This window comes from Microtus pennsylvanicus (assembly GCF_037038515.1).
Source record: "Microtus pennsylvanicus isolate mMicPen1 chromosome Y unlocalized genomic scaffold, mMicPen1.hap1 SUPER_Y_unloc_5, whole genome shotgun sequence".
Lineage (NCBI taxonomy): Eukaryota > Metazoa > Chordata > Mammalia > Rodentia > Cricetidae > Microtus > Microtus pennsylvanicus.
This window is the reverse complement of record NW_027460883.1, coordinates 27,665-53,241: the sequence shown is the minus strand read 5'-3', so window position 1 is coordinate 53,241 and position 25,577 is coordinate 27,665. Positions and strand designations below refer to the sequence as shown.

The window sequence follows — 25,577 nt, the reverse complement described above, 5'->3', positions numbered from 1 at the left end:
GAGGCTTGCTGACTCAGCTTCAGCTGCAAAACTCTGCAGCCCTTAAGAGGTCCTGCCACAAAACAGTTAAATGGTGTTGATAAAAGCCAACTGAATGCTTGTATGTTTTCAGCAGTAGCAGGAAAAAAAAAACTGTGTTGTTTTAAAATGCTGGCTTTCTGGGCCATCCTGCCTGGGCAAACTCTGACTGTTTGAGGAAGGAGGGCCAGCTACAGAAAGAGGGCTTGAGTGTTGTCTGTTGCAGCCTCTTTGATGGCAAGGACCTTGAAACACTGTAGACTTGTGGCACTGAATGCGGCTCTGTTCGGTACCTCAGCCACAAGGTTGGAATGGCAGAAAGCTAAGGAATGGGCTACATCTGGCCAGCAAAGACACAGCTTTAGTCCTACTGAGATTGATTGGTAAATGAAAGACTCATGTGGTCAGAAAACCAGAGAGAGAAATAGAGTAAAGAGAGATTCAAAGACAAAGAAAATTTTTAAATGATTTACAGTGTGTTAAAACTATGTGCAGGCTAAAATTTGAAGTTCTTAAAGTTAAAAAAAGGAAGAGAGATGTTGGGTGTGGTAGTACACACCTGTAAAACCAACACATGAGAGGCAGAGGGAGATTGACCTCTGTACCTTCAAGGTGAGGTAGCACACGCCTTTAATCCCAGTGCCTTGAAGGCATAGACAAACAGATCTTTGTGAGTTCAATGTGTAGTAGCATACACCTTTAATCCCAATGCCTGAAAGGCAGAGAGAGGCAGATCTCTGAGACTACAAGGACAGACCGGTATACAGAGTTATTCCAGGTCAAAGATACAGAGACCCTGCCTAAAAGGCAAAAAATAAAAAGGAAAAATTAACAAAATAGAGGTTAAATTGAAGCGCACAAAGATGGAAAATTCACAGCGAATTTTGATATTGTATGCTATTATGCTCTTTTTGAATCATTTGAATTTTGAGGCAGTAGCAATAGCTGCTAAAAGATGTTTCTTTATAAAAGCTGCTGAAATAATCCAACATAGATATTTTGAAAATGCCTTGACTTTGAAATTTGGATCTAAGGACATGATGCTTTGGAAAGGAGTTTCTATTTTGTTTTCACAGAGGGTGATACTCTGTGGATGCCTCTAGCCTAATATGGTAGGATGGACCACGCTCTACTTAAAGGTTGCTGTGAACACCTTTAAAAAATTGCTTCGCTCAACTGCCAACTGAGATAAATCAATAATGATGCCACCATTCAGCAGGAAGCATTTTGGAGAGAAAAAATTGCACCCACGTTCCCAAATATGGCTTATAAATGTTCTTTTACATTTAAAGTGGGATGTGATATAGATATGAATATTTGCATTAGTATAGATTTTGCTTTACTGATAGAGATTTTAGGTCAATTGTGTCATATGTATATGCATTTTTGATCTTAATTAAGGTATTGTGATTGTGTAGTTCATTTAAAAATATAATGTATATAGGTTATTAATGGATAATCATTAATAATAGTCAAGTTTGTAGTCATGTTAGTTAGATTTTCTAGCTACATATATATATATATACATATATATATATATATATATATATATATATATTTCAGTTAGATAGGCATTATTCATATCTCTCTAGACTACAAAATAGGCTATTTAATGTTTTAGTACCTTAGGGTTTTTCATGACAGTGAGACACTCTGCTCTTGGCAGCACATATCTACTTCAGGAAGAAGATGGGCATCACAGAGGATCCTTATGGAGTTTGATAGCCATTTGGGGAAGAAACTGCTCTTGCCTGGATTGTTGCATAAACTGTACACAGAAAACACTCAGAGAGAGGACTACTGAACTTGCCTAAAGGCGAGATGATCTTTTCGTGTTCCTGATTCAGGAAAGTGTCAGCAAAACATTCTTCAAGACAAGCAGATAGTGACTGCCTTTGAAATTTCCTGCTTCATGGAAATGTCTGCGAGAAACTATGGGCCTGTAGGTTGAGGATGGTAACACCAACGGTACAGAGGAACTTTGGGTGACTGTCCAGGCAGCGAGATGTCTCTGTCATTTCTAGAGTTTGAAAATGGCTTACTTTTTGTTTGCTTAGGTAATACTGTATTATTCTGGAGTCTCTGATGGAGTTGAAGAATAGATAGATAGTTATAGTTTTCCATTGTTATGATAAAAGATAAAATAGATATAAATATTGTAACTGTAATTCTTGCTTGATAACTGTTTTGTTATATGTAATTTTGCTATGTTAAAGTTAAAGATTCCGTTCTTGTTTAAACAGAAATAGGAGTAATGATGGAGTATAGGTCATTGGTTAATTAAATAAAGAAACTGTTTGGCCTGAAAGGTTAGAACATAGGTGGGTGGAATAAACATGAGAGAATGCTGGGAGGAATAGGAATTGAGCTTAGAGATGCCATGCACCTCTCCCATGGGCAGAAATGGTAGCTCTGCACTCTGAGGCAGATGGCGATACAGCCAGCCACCAGGTCAGACATGCTAAATCTTTTCTTCTGAGCGCACATCGTGCTGCAACATACCATATTAGACATGGGTTAAGAGGCTGAAAATAATGGGGCAGGCAGTGTTGAAATGAATAGTTTTGTGTTGTTATTTCGGAGCATAACCTTACAAGGCGGCCCCATGTGGATGCAGCCCTGCTGCTCAAATTTCTACAATCAAGGGGGACATGGAAGAAGGGAAGAAAGAAGAGAGAGAGACAAGGAAGAATGGATGAATTCAATCATTCATTGGAAAAATGAGTGAACCAATGAATGAGGAGACCTAGTAGGAAAAAATGTGCTGCATTCCCTCAGAGAGTCAGGTCAAATTAAGGATTGACAAGGTTTTCCACTAAGGAGGAGGCTTATTCCATTTTACCTTCTTTGTGCTCCAGGCCCACCCACAAGAGTGATGATGAGGACAGGGAGAAGAAGAGGAGAGGGTGTACCAGAATTCCCTGGTACAATTTCTCACCCAAATTGTAGCCAAATCACCTGACCTGGGACAGCTGATCTACATGCTGGACCCTAACTCCCAGTTTGACAACCCTAACATTTTAACCAAGTTTGTGAAGATGAAGGAACCAAAAATAGCCCAGTTACAGGACGGCAGGTTCCTTACAGGATGGGAGTCAGACATCAGTACCATACTGGTATTTGGCGGTTTGATGGGTGTGTGGGGTCTTTGCCAGACTCCACCTAGCCTCATGGATTCCCTACTTTACTGATATTATGGAGTTCTGTGCATTCATCATATGTGTGCATGTCACACACTAGTGGGCATCATATGTACATGTTTATCCTGTGTGTGGGTGAGTGTGTTCATGAGTTTTATAGCCCAAGTCATACAGAACATGATCAATGAAAGGGAATACTGTTTTCCAGATATGGCAGGGCAATTATTTAAATGAACTGACAAGGGTTGGATGGCATGGATAAGACCTATGAGAGTTCAAGGCATACCGAATCCAGGCATGACAAAGTAGGTGGCAGACAGAATTCTGTCAAAACTAAGTAGGTAGCTTGATGTCCAACTTACTGGAGAAGAGCAACTGAGCGGAGACACTTTTCACTAAGCAACATGCTCTAGTGGAGATCAAACATCCTTTGACTTACAGCCAGTACGAATTAAACCATTCATCAAATGAAACCTAATTTTCTCTGATTTTGAGTATACATTTGTGTCCCTTCCTGATTAATCTACTCTTTATCCTCTTAAGTCCCAATACCTCACGCTGATAGCGGTCACATCTTTCCATTTGACATGGTTTTCCCTCAAGCTTCATACCGCCCCGAGATCATACAACTTTTTGTCCCCTCTCCACTGCTTTCTTGACAGCCATCTTGTCTTTTACCACACCACGCATCCCCAGTCCTTTACTCTCCAAGGGGAAAAGACCATAAATCCTGCTTTGTTTTAAGGCATGTATTTCTGTCATGCCCCATCCACCAAACACAATCCATCATTGACCAAATAACACAACATGTTAACAAATTTTTATTCTTTGAGAAAGAATAATCCATTGGAAAAGATACCAGCATTCATAGAAGACCTGAGGTATCTCTGAAAAAACACATTCCCAAAGAGAGAAGTAAGTCTGCCCCTCAAAATTTGAGAATTTCACTTTAACAGATCTTCACCAAATCATAGACATAGATATGGAAGTCATTATCAAACTTGATGAAATACACAGAAGGTTTGTTGGGAACTTGGCAAATAATTTTACCTATCTCTTGGGTTCCATCTTTTTTGTTGTACTGCACTCTTTTGCCCTCCAAGGAATCCCTGCCTAATTCCAAAGTCACCTCTCCTGGAGGACATTCGGGCGTGATGTGGAGGTTGCCTTCAATGGAATCATCATGATGGTGGTAAAGGTACAGGACCGGATCATTCTCGTTGACAATGTAGAAACAGGTCGTTATGGTCTGCACCTCATCTGGGACCACGCCACTCCACTCTTCTTTAGAGCCTGGCATGATGTGGAGGTTGCCTTCCAGGTAGTCATCCAGGAGGTGGTAAATGTACAAGACTGGATCTTTCTTGTAGGTAATATAAAACCAGGTCTTCATGATTGGCACCTCTTCTAGGACCATCCCGTTCCAGTCATTCTTAGAGCCATTTGTGCCCATGAATGTATGTTTCACTGCTCTGCCAACTATGGTGTTTGAGAGATGAGTGTCTGTCACCTGAGGAAATGGCACATTATTAGGCAGGATCTTCAGGTTTAAAATTCTTTCATCACTATGAAGCTCCAAGCCATAGACACAATCAATCCCATCATATTTCAACAAATAGAGAGAGGGATATGTTGGCAGTTGATCTAGAATGATGGCTTTCCAATGGGTGACTGGTTCATTGGCTTCCTTCCAGCCATGAGAAATTCTGCGGCCAACAATATTCTCCAGGGCCTCAAAATGCTTACTAAGTTTTGCTTCTGGAGCGATGGCCCATTCTTCTTCTGGAGATGTGGCATGCAACTCATACTGAGAGGCATCTTCATCATGACGGGAGACTTTCTGAGATAGGCCACAGCACTCCTGTTCCACTGTCTCTTGGCTCTGTTTCTGTGCTTGGTCTTCATAGCTGCCAATCTCTGCATAGGAAGAACTCTTCAGTTTAAATCAGACACAAAGTGGTTTCCTCCACCATAAGTGCCTGTGAGGATAAGAAGGTGAGTATGTGAGGTCAAGGCTCTTTTTAGGAATAACTTTGGAGCAGGTGAAAAAGGCAGGGCTGAATAGATTTGGATACCTAAATGGAATATGTTCTTAAGAAATTAATAGGAAAATTATCAAACTCTTGTCTACAGCTCAGTATATGTGTATCAGAGACATATTCCTGCTGCAAAATGCAATTGACCTCTACTGAGAAACCTACTTCCTGACGTACTACATCAATGAGCGAGGAAGCTATGCCTATACCTAAAGTGAGAAAGAAATATCTGAACAGATGCCAAAGAATTCAAAGAACAGCCACTCCTCTCCTTACCACTCAAGCTACAGGTTAGTTGGCTGATCTATAACCACCTGCCCAAGGTCATGGCACTCCAGTCCACTGGCTCTCTCTATTGTGTCTCCTGATCCAGATCCAGGTTGATTACATAAAGATATTCTGTATCTTCATTAGAGAAGTGAGTACTGTGAGTCAAACTGCCAAAAGAAAGAAACCTTAATCTGTGCAACAGCACCTATTAGAAATAATTATCTTTTAAATCACATATGGACAAAGAGAATCTTTGCCATTTAAGTGGACTGAGGAATTGGACATTTTTAGCAAAGATAGAGTGGGGAGAATACCTGACATTAACCGTCCCCCAGCTATCAAATATAGAGCTGTTAACGACATAAATTTTGGACCCAGAGCAGATTTGAAAGAAACCTTTCTTTGACTACAGAGGTCCTAGTTGCTTCCTAAACATATTTACCAAAAGAAAATATCTTGGCTCTCTAGATTCCAACTTCTGGAAATTCAGTTGAACAGTTGTGGAGCCCAAGAGCTGAACTGACCTCCTCAGCCACCGTGAAGATAGTAAGCCCACCTTCACAGAAGACTAGTGCTTCATGTGGAACAGAGTTGCCACCCCCAACCAAAGCTTTGTGACATCATCAAGGCTCTACTTATGTCATAAAACTCCTCCTAGCCAGGTTTCTTCCCTACTAACCCCCAGAAATATCCAGCATACAGGTCCTAAAATGCTGCTCATACAGCCCAATGAAGACCCAAAATAAAAACCCCAATCTTCTTCCCAATTACTTGAGTCATATTTTCCAAGTAACTCAACCCCTTTATGTGTTTTTTTTTTCTGTAAAATAATTTTTGGTCTGAATCAACAACTCACATGAATGTTTTTTTTCCTAACTCCAATGTCCTCATTGGTTATTTTCTATTGATTTTTCCATTACTTCATAATAATAATTATCAAACTTTCCACTTCTCTTCCTCCTCCCACATTCTTCTTGCTCCGCAAATAAACCTCTCCACTCAAACACCAGTCCAAATAGAGGGCAGGGTACTATGAGCTGTGGGAAGTCCAAGCCCACCCTTCATCCATCCAGATTTAGCAAGGTATGCATCCACAAAAAATATGATCACAAAAAGCCAGTGTATGATATGCAGACAATTGCAAGTGCCTTTATCTTTGGCTTCTCCGTCTGCCCCAATTGTCAGCCACATTCAGAGCTTCCAGTTTGATCCCATGTTCTTTCATTCCCAGGTCACTGGATTAGGTGAAATCCCCTTAGTTCAAGCAGAGTGTCTCATAGTGTAGACCAAGCCCTTATATTCCTGACATCCTTGCTCTTTTTCTCCATCCATCTGCTCTTCCACTGGAGCTTGGAAGCTCCATCTAGTTTTCTGATTTTGACCCTGACTTGATCTCCATCATTTGCCAAACAAAAGTTCCATGGTGGTTTTCAAGATAGTCAGTCATCAGTCTGACTATGGGACAAGGCACACATAGTTCCTAGGGACATGTCACAGTGCGGTCAAATTCTCCTCCCTGCTTAAGGACCTAGAGAGGGTCACCCTATGGCCTTCTGAGAACCACTCGAGAGATATCGATCTTGACATCCCCAGAATGGCCCCATAAATTGAGATATCATCAGTTTATGTGCATTAACTTGTGTGTGTTTGTGTGTGTGTATTTAAATCACAATAACAAATGGATTGTAACATTGATGTTTCTTCTCATCTTGAGAAGAATATTTGCTACAGAAACACTCTCACACTAATAGTGAGAGTGTAAACTATCTAAGAAAGGAGAAATAACTGGAGGAATCCCCCAGGAGTTAGGCTCAATGTCCCAGGAATTACGCCCATGGAAAGTCAATGAACTCAGTGATGGAAGATAAAACCCAGCCTAAATAAATCCCTAAATCATTTAGGTGGAACATGAGATACTCTTACAACAGTTACAAGAGGTCTAAAATACCTGGACTGGAACATAAGGGGAACACAATGACGTGGAGCTGAGAGTGCATGGCAAAACTGATTGGATCTTGCAAAAATTATATAAGCATATCAAGGAAACCACCAGTGGGACAAAACCCTAAGAAATCTGTATGACAACATATCATGTTGAACATAATAAGATTTATAGACAAAGGAAAGATCTTAATTATGTCACTGTCACACAGGTGATGATGAACCAGTTCCATCGTAGAGTGACTCCCTGCTGTGTTTAAGATAACCTGTCAATTCTGTCTAGTCAGTTACAAGGAAATTTGCATTAATTGCACAGATTAACTATCAGCATCATTTACTGCACAATCAAAGGCAAGGCAAAGAAATCATAGACATGTTGTTAATGCTTATGATGTTATTGGGAGTTTTGATGCGTTTTTTTTCTTAAAGGGTGACTCTCATCGGTGACTCTCATGCATGAAGCAGATCCTTTCTCTGTGATGTTTCCTGAATAGCCACTGAGATACCAGCCCATTGAGTTGTGGTCTCTCTCTCTTTTACAAAGCAACTTCTACCTTCAGCTTGATCTCTTGCTTGAGCTTCCCTTCCAGCTACTAGGCTCCTTTCCTGATCCTGCAGAGGGCTTTTGTAAGGGATTGTGATCTCTAAGTTTTTCCCCTTTCAAAAACTAATCATTCTATTAATCACAATTCTAAACTGCTGTGGGAGTTTGTTTGTGACTTATGACTTCACATGTGATACAAGCGACCTGTGTTTATAGGGTCTTCTCTCTGTTCATGTGGGGAAGGCATGGCAGCAGGAGTAGATGGCTGCTCATTCTCTGTAAGGAAATCAGTAAACAGTGGGGACCAAGTACAAGGATGTCCTGAAATATTAAGTCTTGTCCTTTCAAGGCCCCAAAGCCTCCAGCTAGGTTCAGGGTCACGACAATCTCCAAAACCCACCGAGCATGAAGTATTCAGAACCAGAAGCCTGTGTGTGCCATATCACATAAATTCATCGTGAGTACACCAATCTGTTTTTTTTTTTAATTCTAAATTATTTTGTCCCATCGGAACGATCTATATTACCAATTAACCAAATTTGCTGCATCTTTGGTGTCCTAGAATTGCTTTAAATTGTTGCTGGGACAGTCTTACAAACCTTCCTGTGCTGTTATGAGACCTTAAGGGGACAGCACTTATTTCAGAAATCAAAGGCAGTTGGGTTCAATCCTATGGTTAGCTGTTAGCTAGACACTGGAAGGATGGATTTGACTAAGAAAGGGAGACAGCATACATGGAGGCAGGTAACCTTTCCTTTGCAAAATGACCCATTTTGAGGCCTTACTTCAGGCTCTTCTCTTCTCCTAATCTTGGTTTCTTTATTAGTTTAGGAGAAGAATTAAAACTCCATTTACAGTATCTGTGAACCTGAATGAGTTAAGTATGTGTGACCAACTTGATGTATGCCTGTCTGTCAACAGGGCCAGAGTTCAGGGGCATCTGATGCATAGCACAGGAATGTCAGCCATCAATCTCTGGTCCACCTAACTCTACAGCATTAGAGTTGTCATGGTTGCTCATCTGATCTTCCTCATATGATCTCCATCCACAGAGATGTCAGAAAAATCCTCCCCTGAGAGTGCAAGTTCTTTACAAATGAAAGATTATACAACAGAAGACACATGGGAGATTTATATGGCCAAGCTGTTGAAAGGATAAAGTGACAGAAGAAGTTTATTGATTAATTAAAGAAAGAATCCGCTTCAGCTGATAGGTTAGAACATAGGTAGGTGGAGTAAACAAAATAGAATGCCGGGAGGAAGAGGTAGTGAGCTCAGAGAAGCCATGCTCCCCTCTCCCCGGCAGATGCCATAGCTCTGCTCTCTGAGGCAGATGTCGATGCAGCCAGCCACCATGTCAGACATGCTGAATTTTTCCTGGTATCTGCAACTCGTTAACTACACTGATTATTAGAAATGGGTTAAAATGCTGAATCGAATGGGCCAGCAGTGTTTAAAAGAATACAGTTTTTGTGTATTTATTTCAGGCATAACCTTCATGCGGCCGTGGTGCTGGAGACACAGCTTCGCTGCTCAAATAACTACAGAATGGCTTGCAGCCTTGTGGACAACTGAATCCACTGAAAGCCTGAGAAAGCTTGGGAAAGAGTAAAGCATGTTTTCTTGGTAGTAGCAATTTCTCGATCTGCTTTGCTTGCTAGAAGAAAGCAAGGGCTCTCATCTAAAAGAGGCTTGCTGACTCAGCTTCAGCTGCAAAAACCTGCAGCCCTTAAGAGGTCCTGCCACAAAACATTTAAATGGTGTTGATAAATGCCAACTGAATGCTTGTATGTTTTCAGCAGTAGCAGGAAAAAAAACTGTGTTGTTTTAAAATGCCGGCTTTCTGGGCCATCCTGCCTGGGCAAACTCTGACTGTTTGAGGAAGGAGGGCCAGCTACAGAAAGAGGGCTTGAGTGTTGTCTGTTGCAGCCTCTTTGATGGCAAGGACCTTGAAACACTGTAGACTTGTGGCACTGAATGCGGCTCTGTTCGGTACCTCAGCCACAAGGTTGGAATGGCAGAAAGCTAAGGAATGGGCTACATCTGGCCAGCAAAGCAACGGCTTTAATCCTACTGAGATTGCTTGGTAAATGAAAGACTCATGTGGTCAGAAAAACAGAGAGAGAAATAGAGTAAAGAGAGATTCAAAGACAAAGAAAATTTTTAAATGATTTACACTGTGTTAAAAATATGTGCAGGTTAAAATTTGAAGTTCTTAAAGTTAAAAAAAGGAAGAGAGTTGTTGGGTGTGGTAGGACACACCTGTAAACCCAACACATGAGAGGCAGAGGGAGATTGACCTCTGTACCTTCAAGGTGAGGTAGCACACGCCTTTAATCCCAGTGCCTTGAATGCAGAGACAAACAGATAATTGTGAGTTCAAAGTGTAGTAGCATACACCTTTTATCACAATGCCTGAAAGGCAGAGAGAGGCAGATCTCTGAGACTACAAGGACAGACAGGTATACAGAGTTATTCCAGGTCAAAGATACAGAGACCCTGCCTAAAAGGCAAAAAATAAAAAGGAAAAATTAACAAAATAGAGGTTAAATTGAAGCGCACAAAGATGGAAAATTCACAGCGAATTTTGATATTGTATGCTATTATGCTCTTTTTGAATCATTTGAATTTTGAGGCAGTAGCAATAGCTGCTCAAAGATGTTTCTTTATAAAAGCTGCTGAAATAATCCAACATAGATATTTTGAAAATGCCTTGACTTTGAAATTTGGATCTAAGGACATGATGCTTTGGAAAGGAGTTTCTATTTTGTTTTCACAGAGGGTGATACTCTGTGGATGCCTCTAGCCTAATATGGTAGGATGGACCACGCCCTACTTAAAGGTTGCTGTGAACACCTTTAAAAAATTGCTTCGCTCAACTGCCAACTGAGATAAATCAATAATGATGCCACCATTCAGCAGGAAGCATTTTGGAGAGAAAAAATTGCACCCACGTTCCCAAATATGGCTTATAAACATTCTTTTACATTTAAAGTGGGATGTGATATAGATATGAATATTTGCATTAGTATAGATTTTGCTTTACTGATAGAGAGTTTAGGTCAATTTTGTTATATGTATATGCATTTTTGATCTTAATTAAGGTATTGTGATTGTGTAGTCCATTTAAAATATAATGTATATAGGTTATTAATGGATAATCATTAATAATAGTCAAGTTTGTAGTCATGTTAGTTAGATTTTCTAGCTACATAGATATATATATTTCAGTCAGATAGGCATTTTTCATATCTCTCTAGACTACAAATCAGGCTATTTAATGTTTTAATACCTTAGGGTTTTTCATGACAGTGAGACACTCTACTCTTGGCAGCACATATCTACTTTAGGAAGAAGATGGGCATCAAAGAGGATCCTTATGGAGTTTGATAGCCATTTGGGGAAGAAACTGCTCTTGCCTGGATTGTTGCATAAACTGTACACAGAAAACACTCAGAGAGAGGACTACTGAACTTGCCTAAAGGCGAGATGATCTTTTCATGTTCCTGATTCAGGAAAGGGTCAGCAAAACATTCTTCAAGACAAGCAGATAGTGACTGCCTTTGAAATTTCCTGCTTCATGGAAATGTCTGCTGGAAACTATGGGCCTGTAGGCTGAGGATGGAAACACCAACGGTACAGAGGAACTTTGGGTGACTGTCCAGGCAGCGAGATGTCTCTGTCATTTCTAGAGTTTGAAAATGGCTTACTTTTTGTTTGCTTAGGTAACACTGTATTATTCTGGAGTCTCTGATGGAGTTGATAGTTATAGTTTTCCATTGTTATGATAAAAGATAAAATAGATATAAATATTGTAACTGTAATTCTTGCTTGAAAACTGTTTTGTTATATGTAATTTTGCTATGTTAAAGTTAAAGATTTCGTTCTTGTTTAAACAGAAATAGGAGTAATGATGGAGTATAGGTCATCGGTTAATTAAATAAAGAAACTGTTTGGCCTGAAAGGTCAGAACATAGGTGGGTGGAATAAACATAAGAGAATGCTGGGAGGAATAGGAATTGAGCTTAGAGATGCCATGCACCTCTTCCATGGGCAGAAATGGTACCTTGAGGCAGATGGCGATACAGCCAGCCACCAGGTCAGACATGCTAAATCTTTCCTTCTAAGCGCACCTCGTGCTGCAACATACATTATTAGACATGGGTTAAGAGGCTGAAAATAATGGTGCAGGCAGTGTTGAAATGAATAGTTTTGTGTTGTTATTTCGGAGCATAACCTTACAAGGCGGCCCCATGGGGATGCAACCCTGCTGCTCAAATTTCTACAATCAAGGGGGACATGGAAGAAGGGAAGAAAGAAGAGAGAGAGACAAGGAAGAATTGATGAATTCAATCATTCATTGGAAAAATGAGTGAACCAATGAATGAGGAGACCTAGTAGGAAAAAATGTGCTGCATTCCCTCAGAGAGTCAGGTCAAATTAAGGATTGACAAGGTTTTCCACTAAGGAGGAGGCTTATTCCATTTTACCTTCTTTGTGCTCCAGGCCCACCCACAAGAGTGATGATGAGGACAGGGAGAAGAAGAGGAGAGGGTGTACCAGAATTCCCTGGTACAATTTCTCACCCAAATTGTAGCCAAATCACCTGACCTGGGACAGCTGATCTACATGCTGGACCCTAACTCCCAGTTTGACAACTCTAACATTTTAACCAAGTTTGTGAAGATGAAGGAACCAAAAATAGCCCAGTTACAGGATGGCAGGTTCCTTACAAGATGGGAGTCAGACATCAGTACCATACTGGTATTCGGCGATTTGATGAGTGTGTGGGGTCTTTGCCAGACTCCACCTAGCATCATGGATTCCCTACTTTACTGATATTATGGAGTTCGGTGCATACATCATATGTGTGCATGTCACACAGTAGTGGGCATCATATGTACATGTTTATCCTGTGTGTGGGTGAGTGTCTTCATGAGTTTTATAGCCCAAGTACTACAGAACATGATCAATGAATGGGAACACTGTTTTCCAGATATGGCAGGGCAATTATTTAAATGAACTGACAAGGGTTGGATGGCATGGATAAGACCTATGAGAGTTCAAGGCATACCGAATCCAGGCATGACAAAGTAGGTGGCAGACAGAATTCTGTCAAAACTAAGTAGGTAGCTTGATGTCCAACTTACTGGAGAAGAGCAACTGAGCGGAGACACTTTTCACTAAGCAACATGCTCTAGTGGAGATCAAACATCCTTTGACTTACAGCCAGTACGAATTAAACCATTCATCAAATGAAACCTAATTTTCTCTGATTTTGAGTATACATTTGTGTCCCTTCCTGATTAATCTACTCTTTATCCTCTTAAGTCCCAATACCTCACGCTGATAGCGGTCACATCTTTCCATTTGACATGGTTTTCCCTCAAGCTTCATACCGCCCCGAGATCATACAACTTTTTGTCCCCTCTCCACTGCTTTCTTGACAGCCATCTTGTCTTTTACCACACCACGCATCCCCAGTCCTTTACTCTCCAAGGGGAAAAGACCATAAATCCTGCTTTGTTTTAAGGCATGTATTTCTGTCATGCCCCATCCACCAAACACAATCCATCATTGACCAAATAACACAACATGTTAACAAATTTTTATTCTTTGAGAAAGAATAATCCATGGGAAAAGATACCAGCATTCATAGAAGACCTGAGGTATCTCTGAAAAAACACATTCCCAAAGAGAGAAGTAAGTCTGCCCCTCAAAATTTGAGAATTTCACTTTAACAGATCTTCACCAAATCATAGACATAGATATGGAAGTCATTATCAAACTTGATGAAATACACAGAAGGTTTGTTGGGAACTTGGCAAATAATTTTACCTATCTCTTGGGTTCCATCTTTTTTGTTGTACTGCACTCTTTTGCCCTCCAAGGAATCCCTGCCTAATTCCAAAGTCACCTCTCCTGGAGGACATTCGGGCGTGATGTGGAGGTTGCCTTCAATGGAATCATCATGATGGTGGTAAAGGTACAGGACCGGATCATTCTCGTTGACAATGTAGAAACAGGTCGTTATGGTCTGCACCTCATCTGGGACCACGCCACTCCACTCTTCCTTAGAGCCTGGCATGATGTGGAGGTTGCCTTCCAGGTAGTCATCCAGGAGGTGGTAAATGTACAAGACTGGATCTTTCTTGTAGGTAATATAAAACCAGGTCTTCATGATTGGCACCTCTTCTAGGACCATCCCGTTCCAGTCATTCTTAGATCCATTTGTGCCCATGAATGTATGTTTCACTGCTCTGCCAACTATGGTGTTTGAGAGATGAATGTCTGTCACCTGAGGAAATGGCACATTAATAGGCAGGATCTTCAGGTTTAAAATCCTTTCATCACTATGAAGCTCCAAGCCATAGACACAATCAATCCCATCATATTTCAACAAATAGAGAGAGGGATATGTTGGCAGTTGATCTAGAATGATGGCTTTCCAATGGGTGACTGGTTCATTGGCTTCCTTCCAGCCATGAGAAATTCTGCGGCCAACAATATTCTCCAGGGTCTCAAAAGGCTTACTAAGTTTTTGCTTCTGGAGCGATGGCCCATTCTTCTTCTGGAGATGTGGCATGCAACTCATACTAAGAGGCATCTTCATCATGGTGGGAGACTTTCTGAGATAGGCCACAGCACTCTTGTTCCACTGTCTCTTGGCTCTGTTTCTGTGCTTGGGCTTCATAGCTGCCAATCTCTGCATAGGAAGAACTCTTCAGTTTAAATCAGACACAAAGTGGTTTCCTCCACCATAAGTGCCTGCAAGGATAAGAAGGTGAGCATGTGAGGTCAAGGCTGTTTTTAGGAATAACTTTGGAGCAGGTGAAAAAGGCAGGGCTGAATAGATTTGGATACCTAAATGGAATATGTTCTTAAGAAATTAATAGGAAAATTATCAAACTCTTGTCTACAGCTCAGTATATGTGTATCAGAGACATATTCCTGCTGCAAAATGCAATTGACCTCTACTGAGAAACCTACTTCCTGACTTACTATATCAATGAGAGAGGAAGCTATGCCTATACCTAAAGTGAGAAAGAAATATCTGAACAGATGGCAAAGAATTCAAAGAGCAGCCACTCCTCTCCTTACCACTCAAGCTACTGGTTAGTTGGCTGATCTATAACCACCTGCCCAAGGTCATGGCACTCCAGTCCACTGGCTCTCTCTAATGTGTCTCCTGATCCAGATCCAGGTTGATTACATAAAGATATTCTGTATCTTCATTAGAGAAGTGAGTACTGTGAGTCAAACTGCCAAAAGAAAGAAACATTAATCTGTGCAACAGCACCTATTAGAAATAATTATCTTTTAAAACACATATGGACAAAGAGGATCTTTGCCATTAAAGTGGACTGAGAAATTGGACATTTTTAGCAAAGATAGAGTGGGGAGAATACCTGACATTAACCGTCCCCCAGCTATCAAATATAGGAGCTGTTAACGACATAAATTTTGGACCCAGAGCAGATTTGAAAGAAACCTTTCTTTGACTACAGAGGTCCTAGTTGCTTCCTAAACATATATACCAAAAGAAAATATCTTGGCTCTCTAGATTCCAACTTCTGGAAATTCGGTTGAACAGTTGTGGAGCCCAAGAGCTGAACTGACCTCCTCAGCCACCGTGAAGATAGTAAGCCCACCTTCACAGAAGACTAGTGCTTCATGTGGAACAGAGTTGCTACCCCCAACCAAAGCTTTGTGACATCATCAAGGCTCTACTTATGTCATAAAACTCCTCCTAGCCAGGTTTCTTCCCTACTAACCCCCAGAAATATCCAGCATACAGGTCCTAAAATGCTGCTCATACAGCCCCATGAAGACCCAAAATAAAAACCCCAATCTTCTTCCCAATTACTTGAGTCATATTTAACAAGCAACTCAACCCCTTTATGTGTTTTTTTTTTCTGTAAAATAATTTTTGGTCTGAGTCAACAACTCACATGAATGTTTTTTTTTCCTAGCTCCAATGTCCTCATTGGTTATTTTCTATTGATTTTTCCATTACTTCATAATAATAATTATCAAACTTTCCAATTCTCTTCCTCCTCCCACATTCTTCTTGCTCCACAAATAAACCTCTCCACTCAAACACCAGTCCAAATAGAGGGCAGGGTACTTTGAGCTGTGGGAAGTCCAAGCCCACCCTTCATCCATCCAGATTTAGCAAGGTATGCATCCACAAAAAATATGATCACAAAAAGCCAGTGTATGATATGCAGACAATTGCAAGTGCCATTATCTTTGGCTTCTCCGTCTGCCCCAATTGTCAGCCACATTCAGAGCTTCCAGTTTGATCCCATGTTCTTTCATTCCCAGGTCACTGGATTAGTTGAAATCCCCTTAGTTCAGGCACAGTGTCTCATAGTGTGGACCAAGCCCTTATATTCCTGACATCCTTGCTCTTTTTCTCCATCCATCTGCTCTTCCACTGGAGCTTGGAAGCTCCATCTAGTTTTCTGATTTTGACCCTGACTTGATCTCCATCATTTGCCAAACAAAAGTTCCATGGTGGTTTTCAAGATAGTCAATCATCAGTCTGACTATGGGACAAGGCACACATAGTTCCTAGGGACATTTCACAGTGCGGTCAACTTCTCCTCCCTGCTTAAGTACCTAGAGAGGGTCACCCTATGGCCTTCTGAGAACCACTCGAGAGATATCGATCTTGACATCCCCAGAATGGCCCCATAAATTGAGATATCATCAGTGTATGTGCTTTAACTTGTGTGTGTTTGTGTGTGTGTATTTAAATCACAATAACAAATTGATTGTAATATTGAAGTTTCTTCTCATCTTGAGAAGAATATTTGCTACAGAAACACTCTCACAGTAATAGTGAGAGTGTAAACTATCTAAGAAAGGAGAAATAACTGGAGGAATCCCCCAGGAGTTAGGCTCAGTGTCCCAGGAATTACGCCCAAGGAAAGTCAATGAACTCAGTGATGGAAGATAAAACCCAGCCTAAATAAAACCCTAAATCATTTAGGTGGAACATGAGATACTCTTACAACAGTTACAAGAGGTCTAAAATGCCTGGACTGGAACATAAGGGGAACACAATGACGTGGAGCTGAGAGTGCATGGCAAAACTGATTGGATCTGGCAAAAATTATGTAAGCATACCAAGGAAACCACCAGTGGGACAAAACCCTAAGAAATCTGTATGACAACATATCATGTTGAACATAATGAGATTTATAGACAAAGGAAAGATCTTAATTATGTCACTGTCACACAGGTGATGATGAACCAGTTCCATCGTAGAGTGACTCCCTGCTGTGTTTAAGATAACCTGTCAATTCTGTCTAGTCAGTTACAAGGAAATTTGCATTAATTGCACAGATTAACTATCAGCATCATTTACTGCACAATCAAAGGCAAGGCAAAGAAATCATAGACATGTTGTTGAATGCTGATGATGTTATTGGGAGTTTTGATGGGTTTTTTTCTTAAAGGGAAATCATCGGTGACACTCATGCATGAAGCAGATCCTTTCTCTGTGATGTTTCCTGAATAGCCACTGAGATACCAGCCCATTGAGTTGTGGTCTCTCTCTCTTTTAAAAATCAACTTCTACCTTCAGCTTGATCTCTTGCTTGAGCTTCCCTTCCGGCTACTAGGCTCCTTTTCTGATCCTGCAGAGGGCTTTTGTAAGGTGATGTGGGAGTGTCATATATCAATCTTTTGATTTCATTGGCTAAGCAATAAAGGAACTGCCTCGGCCCATTTCATTGGTTAGAAGATAGGTGGGAGGAGTAGACAGAACAGAATGCCAGGAGGAAGAGGAAGTGAGGTCAGACTCCGCAGCTCTGCTCTCCGGAGCAGACGCAGGAGAGACGCCATGCTACCTGCTCCAGGGAAGACGCATGCTATGAAGCTCCAACCCAGGATGGACTTAGGCTAGAATCTTCCCGGTATGCGCACCTAGGGGCGCTACACAGATGATTAGAAATGGGCCAGAGCAGTGTTTAAAAGAATACCGTGTCCGTGTAATTATTTGGGGCATAAGCTAGCCGAGCCAGGCGGCTGGGGATTTGGGGACGCAACCCTGCCGCCGTCCATATTACTACAAATGGCGCCCAACGTGGGGCTCGAACCCACGACCCTGGGATTAAGAGTCCCATGCTCTACCGACTGAGCTAGCCGGGCCAGGCGGCTGGGGATTTGGGGACGCAACCCTGCCGCCGTCCATATTACTACAAATGGCGCCCAACGTGGGGCTCGAACCCACGACCCTGGGATTAAGAGTCCCATGCTCTACCGACTGAGCTAGCCGGGCCAGGCGGCTGGGGATTTGGGGACGCAACCCTGCCGCCGTCCATATTACTACAAATGACGCCCAGACGTGTGGCTAACTGAGTCCACAGAAAGCCTGAGAAAGCTTAGAAAAGAATAGAGTAAAGCATGTTTCTTACGGCAATTTCTTGGGTCTGCTCTACTTGCTAGAGGCAAGCAAGCACCTCATCTAAGAGAGGCTTCCTGACTCAGCTTCAGCTGCAAAGCCTGCAGCTCATTAAGAGGTCCTGCCACGAAACACTTAAACAGTGTTGACGAAAAGCTGAACGCATGTTTTTCGGTTTTCAGCCGTAGCAGGAAAAAAGCTGCGCTGTTTAAAAATGCCGGCTTTCTGGGCCATCCTGCCAGGGCAAACTCTGACTGTTTGAGGCAGGAGGGCCAGCTACCGAGAGAGGATTTGAGTGTTGTCTGTTGTAGCTTGCTGGCTGGCAGGGACCTTGAACCGCCATAGAGGTGTGGCTATAAACATGGCTGCAGCCTGTATATCCGCCATGAGGCTGGAAAGCTAAGGAATGGACTGGATCTAGCTGGCAAAGCCATGCCTTTAGTCCTACTGAGATTGCTTGGCAAATTAAAGACTCACGTGGTCAGAAAAAAAGAGATATACAGTTAAAGAGAGATTCAAAGACAGAGAAAATTTCTGAATGGTTTAAAGTGTGTTAAAATATATGCAAGCTGAAAGTTGAAGTTCTTAAAGCAAAAAACAAAAAAAAGGAAGAGAGTTGTTGTGTGTACACACCTTTAATCCCAACACTTGGGAGGCAGAGGGAGATAGACCTCTGTGACTTCAAGGTGTGGTATCACACGCCTTTAATCCCAGTGCCTAGAAGGCAGAGACAAACAGATCTCTGTGAGTTCAAGGTGTAGTAGCAAACACCTTTAATCCCAATGCCTGGGAGGCAGAGACAGGCGGATCTCTGAGAGTTCAAAGACAGCCTGGTCTACAGATGTGCGCTTAAAAAGCAAAAAGTTAACGTAGGAATGTCACAGCTTAGATTCTTAAGCGCCTAGTGATTTAAAGGCGCAAATCACAAGTGCTCCTGAATAGTAAAAAATTGCAGATTCACAATAGGACAGATTCAGACCACTAAACGAGTCACACTGTTGGATGAATGTACGTAGTCTTGGGAGAGAGAAGAAAAAGAATATAGAGAATAAAGTTAATGGTTTTTAAAAAAAAAAAAAGGTAAAGTCTTTAAAGAGACAGAATAAAGTAAAGTGATAGAGTAAAAATAAGCCGCGTAAAGAAAAATTCACAGAGAGTCTGGATTCTTTGTATTATTGTGTTTTCTTTAAAATTTTTGACTGTGAAGGAGCTAAGTACAGAGAGACATTTCATTATATGGGCTGCCCAGTGGAACCAGAACGGATATCATGAGGGTATGATATCAGAATTTGGGTCTAAGGAAATGATGCTTTGGAGAGAGTCTTCTTTTGTTTTCACAGAGGACCAGACCCTTTGGATTTCTTCTATCCCGATTTGGTATGATAGACCACGACCTCCTGAAATGTTCCTGTGAACGCCCTCAAAAAATTACGTCACTCAACTGCCAACTGAGATAAACCTGGCACACAGGTTACACCCTAAATGATCTGATTAACAGCGCCCCCATTCAGCAGGAAGCAGTTTGGAGAGAAAAAACTGCGCCCATGTTCCCAAATATAGTTTATAAATGTTCTTTTACATTTAAAGGGGGATATGATATAGACATGAATAATTTGCATTAGTATAGATTTTGCTTTATTGATAGAGATTTACGGTTAATTTTGTTATATGTATGAATGTTTCTGATGTAATTTTTACTTGATAACTGTTTTGTTATATGTAATTTTGCTATGTTAAGGTTAAAGCCTTCCTTTTTTTGTTTAAACAGAAAAAGTGGAAGTGATGTGGGAGTGTCATATATCAATCTGTTGATTTCATTGGCTAAGCAATAAAGGAACTGCCTCGGCCCATTTCATTGGTTAGAAGATAGGTGGGAGGAGTAGACAGAACAGAATGCCAGGAGGAAGAGGAAGTGAGGTCAGACTCCGCAGCTCTGCTCTCCGGAGCAGACACAGGAGAGACGCCATGCTACCTGCTCCAGGGAAGACGCACGCTATGAAGCTCCAACCCAGGATGGACATAGGCTAGAATCTTCCCGGTAAGCGCACCTAGGGGCGCTACACAGATGATTAGAAATGGGCTAGAGCAGTGTTTAAAAGAATACAGTGTCCGTGTAATTATTTGGGGCATAAGCTAGCCGAGCCAGGCGGCTGGGGTTTTGGGGACGCAACCCTGCCACGGTCCATATTACTACAGTAAGGGATTGTGATCTCTAATTTTTTCCCCTTTCAAGAACTAATCATTCTATTAATCACAATTCTAAACTGCTGTGGGAGTTTGTTTGTGACTTATGCCTTCACATGTGATATAAGCGACCTGTGTGTATAGGGTCTTCTCTCTGTTCATGTGGGGAAGGCATGGCAGCAGGAGTAGATGGCTGCTCATTCTCTGTAAGGAAATCAGTAAACAGTGGGGACCAAGTACAAGGATGTCCTGAAATATTAAGTCTTGTCCTTTCAAGGCCCCAAAGCCTCCAGCTAGGTTCAGGGTCAAGACAATCTCCCAACCCCACCGAGCATGATGTGTTTAGAACTAGAAGCCTGTGTGTGCCATATCACATAAATTCATCGTGAGTACACCAATCTGTCTTTTTTTTTAATGCTACATTATTTTGTCCCATCGGAAAGATCTATATTACCAATAAACCAAATTTGCTGCATCTTTGGTGTCCTAGAATTGCTTTAAATTGTTGCTGGGACAGTCTTACAAACCTTCCTGTGCTGTTATGAGACCTTAAGGGGACAGCACTTATTTCAGAAATCAAAGGCAGTTGGGTTCAATCCTATGGTTAGCTGTTAGCTAGACACTGGAAGGATGGATTTGACTAAGAAGGGGAGACAGCATACATGGAGGCAGGTAACCTTTCCTTTGCAAAATGACCCATTTTGAGGCCTTACTTCAGGCTCTTCTCTTCTCCTAATCTTGGTTTCTTTATTAGTTTAGGAGAAGAATTAAAACTCCATTTACAGTATCTGTGAACCCGAATGAGTTAAGTATGTGTGACCAATTTGATGTCTGCCTGTCTGTCAACAGGGCCAGAGTTCAGGGGCATCTGATGCATAGCACAGGGATGTCAGCCATCAATCTCTGGTCCACCTAACTCTACAGCATTAGAGTTGTCATGGTTGCTCATCTGATCTTCCTCATATGATCTCCATCCACAGAGATGTCAGAAAAATCCTCCCCTGAGAGTGCAAGTTCTTTACAAATGAAAGATTATACAACAGAAGAAACATGGGAGATTTATATGGGCAAGCTGTTGAAAGGACAAAGTGACAGAAGAAGTTTATTGATTAATTAAAGAAAGAATCCGCTTCAGCTGATAGGTTAGAACATAGGTAGGTGGAGTAAACAAAATAGAATGCCGGGAGGAAGAGGTAGTGAGCTCAGAGAAGCCATGCTCCCCTCTCCCCGGCAGATGCCATAGCTCTGCTCTCTGAGGCAGATGTCCATGCAGCCAGCCACCATGTCAGACATGCTGAATTTTTCCTGGTAAGTGCACCTCGTTATACTACACTGATTATTAGAAATGGGTTAAAATGCTGAATCTAATGGGCCAGCAGTGTTTAAAAGAATACAGTGTTTGTGTATTTATTTCAGGCATAACCTTCATGCGGCCATGGTGCTGGGGACACAGCCTCGCTGCTCAAATAACTACAGAATGGCTTGCAGCCTTGTGGACAACTGAATCCAATGAAAGCCTGAGAAAGCTTGGGAAAGAGTAAAGCATGTTTTCTTGGTAGCAGCGATTTCTCGGTCTGCTCTGCTTGCTAGAAGAAAGCAAGGGCTCTCATCTAAAAGAGGCTTGCTGACTCAGCTTCAGCTGCAAAACCCTGCAGCCCTTAAGAGGTCCTGCCACAAAACATTTAAATGGTGTTGATAAAAGCCAACTGAATGCTTGTATGTTTTCAACAGTAGCAGGAAAAAAAACTGTGTTGTTTTAAAATGCCGGCTTTCTGGGCCATCCTGCCTGGGCAAACTCTGACTGTTTGAGGAAGGAGGGCCAGCTACAGAAAGAGGGCTTGAGTGTTGTCTGTTGCAGCCTCTTTGAAGCAAGGACCTTTAAACACTGTAGACTTGTGGCACTGAATGCGGCTCTGTTCGGTACCTCAGCCACAAGCTAAGGAATGGGCTACATCTGGCCAGAAAAGCCACGGCTTTAGTCCTACTGAGATTGCTTGGTAAATGAAAGACTCATGTGGTCAGAAAAACAAAGAGAGATATAGAGTAAAGAGAGATTCAAAGACAAAGAAAATTTTTAAATGATTTACAGTGTGTTAAAAATATGTGCAGGCTAAAATTTGAAGTTCTTAAAGTTAAAAAAAGGAAGAGAGTTGTTGGGTGTGGTAGTACACAGCTGTAAACCCAACACATGGGAGGCAGAGGGAGATTGACCTCTGTACCTTCATGGTGAGGTAGCACACGCCTTTAATCCCAGTGCCTTGAAGGCAGAGACAAACAGATCTTTGTGAGTTCAATGTGTAGTAGCATACACCTTTAATCCCAATGCCTGAAAGGCAGAGAGAGGCAGATCTCTGAGACTTCAAGGACAGACAGGTATACAGAGTTATTCCAGGTCAAAGATACAGAGAACCTGTCTCAAAAGGCAAAAAATAAAAAAGAAAATAAACAAAATAGAGGTTAAATTGAAGCGCACAAAGATGGAAAATTCACAGCGAATTTTGATATTGTATGCTATTATGCTCTTTTTGAATCATTTGAATTTTGAGGCAGTAGCAATGGCTGCTAAAAGATGTTTCTTTATAAAAGCTGCTGAAATAATCCAACATAGATATTTTGAAAATGCCTTGACTTTGAAATTTGGATCTAAGGACATGATGCTTTGGAAAGGAGTTCCTATTTTGTTTTCACAGAGGGTGATAGTCTGTGGATGCCTCTATACTAATATGGTAGGATGGACCACGCCCTACTTAAAGGTTACTGTGAACACCTTTAAAAAATTGCTTCGCTCAACTGCCAACTGAGATAAATCAATAATGATGCCACCATTCAGCAGGAAGCATTTTGGAGAGAAAAAACTGCACCCACGTTCCCAAATATGGCTTATAAATGTTCTTTTATATTTAAAGTGGGATGTGATATAGATATGAATATTTGCATTAGTATAGATTTTGCTTTACTGATAGAGATTTTAGGTCAATTTTGTTAAATGTATATGCATTTTTGATCTTAATTAAGGTATTGTGATTGTGTAGTTCATTTAAAAATATAATGTATATAGGTTATTAATGGATAATCATTAATAATAGTCAAGTTTGTAGTCATGTTAGTTAGATTTTCTAGCTACATATATATATATATATTTATATATATATATATATATTTATATTTATATATATATACTTCAGTTAGATAGGCATTATTCCTATCTCTCTAGACTACAAAATAGGGTATTTAATGTTTTAGCACCTTAGGGTTTTTCATGACAGTGAGACACTCTACTCTTGGCAGCACATATCTACTTCAGGAAGAAGATGGGCATCACAGAGGATCCTTATGGAGTTTGATAGCCTTTTGGGGAAGAAACTGTTCTTGCCTGGGTTGTTGCATAAACTGTACACAGAAAACACTCAGAGAGAGGACTACTGAACTTGCCTAAAGGTGAGATGATCTTTTCGTATTCCTGATTCAGGAAAGGGTCAGCAAAACATTCTTCAAGACAAGCAGATAGTGACTGCCTTTGAAATTTCCTGCTTCATGGAAATGTCTGCTGGAAACTATGGGCCTGTAGGCTGAGGATGGAAACACCAACGGTACAGAGGAACTTTGGGTGACTGTCCAGGCAGCGAGATGTCTCTGTCATTTCTAGAGTTTGAAAATGGCTTACTTTTTGTTTGCTTAGGTAATACTGTATTATTCTGGAGTCTCTGATGGAGTTGAAGAAGAGAGAGATAGTTATAGTTTTCCATTGTTATGATAAAAGATAAAATAGATATAAATATTGTAACTGTAATTCTTGCTTGATAACTGTTTTGTTATATGTAATTTTGCTATGTGAAAGTTAAAGATTCCGTTCTTGTTTAAACAGAAATAGGAGTAATGATGGAGTATAGGTCATTGGTTAATTAAATAAAGAAACTGTTATGCCTGAAAGGTTAGAACATAGGTGGGTGGAACAAACATAAGAGAATGCTGGGAGGAATAGGAATTGAGCTTAGAGATGCCATGCACCTCTCCCATGGGCAGAAATGGTAGCTCTGCACTCTGAGGCAGATGGCGATACAGCCAGCCACCAGGTCAGACATGCTAAGTCTTTCCTCTAAGCGCACTTTGTGCTGCAACATACATTACTAGACATGGGTTAAGAGGCTGAAAATAATGGGGCAGGCAGTGTTGAAATGAATAGTTTTGTGTTGTTATTTCGGAGCATAACCTTACAAGGCGGCCCCATGGGGATGCAGCCCTGCTGCTCAAATTTCTACAATCAAGGGGGAAATGGAAGAAGGGAAGAAAGAAGAGATAGAGACAAGGAAGAATTGATGAATTCAATCATTCATTGGAAAAATGAGTGAACCAATGAATGAGGAGACCTAGTAGGAAAAAATGTGCTGCATTCCCTCAGAGAGACAGGTCAAATTAAGGATTGACAAGGTTTTCCACTAAGGAGGAGGCTTATTCTATTTTACCTTCTTTTTTCTCCAGGCCCACCCACAAGAGTGATGATGAGGACAGGGAGAAGAAGAGGAGAGGCTGTACCAGAATTCCCTGGTACAATTTCTCACCCAAATTGTAGCCAAATCACCTGACCTGGGACAGCTGATCTACATGCTGGACCCTAACTCCCAGTTTGACAACCCTAACATTTTAACCAAGTTTGTGAAGATGAAGGAACCAAAAATAGCCCAGTTACAGGACGGCAGGTTCCTTACAGGATGGGAGTCAGACATCAGTACCATACTGGTATTTGGCGGTTTGATGGGTGTGTGGGGTCTTTGCCAGACTCCACCTGGCATCATGGATTCCCTACTTTACTGATATTATGGAGTTCTGTGCATGCATCATATGTGTGCATGTCACACACTAGTGGGCATCATATGTACATGTTTATCCTGTGAGTGGGTGAGTGTGTTCATGAGTTTTATACCCCAAGTCCTACAGAACATGATCAATGAAAGGGAACACTGTTTTCCAGATATGGCAGGGCAATTATTTAAATGAACTGACAAGGGTTGGATGGCATGGATAAGACCTAT

General features: G+C 41.2%; 2 non-coding genes across 2 annotated transcripts; both read right to left on the bottom strand.

The window, feature by feature from the left end:
* Positions 1 to 18,037: 18,037 nt before the first annotated feature.
* On the bottom strand, positions 18,038 to 18,110 carry Trnak-cuu (transfer RNA lysine (anticodon CUU)). Its single transcript has one exon. It is a non-coding gene; the product is annotated as a tRNA-Lys (tRNA).
* Positions 18,111 to 18,167: 57 nt separating this feature from the next.
* Positions 18,168 to 18,240, bottom strand: Trnak-cuu (transfer RNA lysine (anticodon CUU)). Its single transcript has one exon. It is a non-coding gene; the product is annotated as a tRNA-Lys (tRNA).
* Positions 18,241 to 25,577: the final 7,337 nt, after the last annotated feature.